The following is a 1,399-nucleotide window of genomic DNA, read 5'->3' on the forward strand; positions in this document are numbered from 1 at the left end:
CTTAAATCCTTGCCTTGCTGCTGAAGACTTGCAAAGGAAAATAGTTTGAGTTTATTTCCACACAGGGGCGCTGAAGCACGTTTTAATGCAGCAAAATGAATGAATATAAAACCCCTGAAAGGTGGAATTCACTTGCTTTATTTTATCCCTCCCCCTCATTTACGATATAAGCATCTTAAAAGTTACTGGTTCCCTACATTTTAGCCCATACCTTTCCTATTTGGTGGATGAAAGGGGCCGTTAGGCAAATCACTTTGGTGTGTTGGTGATGGGATGGGGAGGGTAGTGTTACAGAAAATTATTTCAAAATATTTTACTGGGCCTTACCTTCTCAGCTTATAGTGTTTAGCACGAATCGTTTTGTTTTCCTCCTTTTCCATTTCTAGGGGAAGGAACGAGAAATTAGGGCTTTGTTAGCAACATAGGTTGGTTTATGAGTAACCTCTCTAGAAGCTTGCCCATTAACCCCTCCCCTACAGTGATCTTTCCCCGTGCTTCCATCCCATCTTCTTTTCGGCCAATCCTACCTCTTCCCCTCATAAAATTAGATGTTTTTGTTGTTGCTATAAGTTCCGCTATAAAACCCCCAGGGAAAAACAAGGAGGAGCACCTAGACCTTCAGAAAAGAAAAATGAACACAGAGAGGGGACAGAGGATTAATAGGAGATAAAAGCAACGTGCTTTGAATGTGGGCTCCTACTTCAGCTTTCCTTCCATCTCCTCTTTCTCCTGAGTTTCCCACTGCCCTCATCCCCAAATTCATATCTCCCTCCCTTACACGCATGCTTTCATCAACCTCTGCTTCTCTCTGCACACTGTTGGTATGCGCCCTCCGAGGGTGTAGTGCCACTGCCCAATCCCAGAGCGCCCCTGAAATCTGTCCCCAAGGAGCTGCCTCTTCGGTCCCTTGACCCTACCCCACCCTTTCCGAGCGGTTTCTCTTTTTGTCTCCGCTAATGTTCTCTTCCCCCACTGAATCCCGAACCATCCGGGCGCCATTATCCCAGCAGAGATTGGGGGGTGCGGGGTGGGAGGAGAAGGAAGATTTGGGGGGATTAGAGAGGGACGGGAGAAAGGATTAGGAAAAGAGGTGCGAGAACTAGGGGAAGGGAGTCAAGGCAGACTCCAGGGGGAAAGGGTGTGGGGGAGCCAAGAGGAGGAGGAAGAGCGTGAAGACTAGCTTTGGATGCTTTCTGGTCTCTAGATGGTGCCAAATTTCTTGGAGCCCGGGCATTTTCCCTCCCTTATTCTGCCCCCTCCCCTTTGATTAGGGCACTTGCAACGGGATAGGAAAAAAAAGAAAGCAAACACACATATCCATCAGCACCCCCCCCCTCCTTGTTTAGATGTGCTGAGAGAGAGAGAGAGAGAGAGAGAGAGAGAGAGAGAGAGAGAGAGA

This window comes from Petaurus breviceps, unplaced genomic scaffold, assembly GCF_028583685.1.
Source record: "Petaurus breviceps papuanus isolate PSGF00001 unplaced genomic scaffold, PetGlider_PUasm1.0 115, whole genome shotgun sequence".
Lineage (NCBI taxonomy): Eukaryota > Metazoa > Chordata > Mammalia > Diprotodontia > Petauridae > Petaurus > Petaurus breviceps.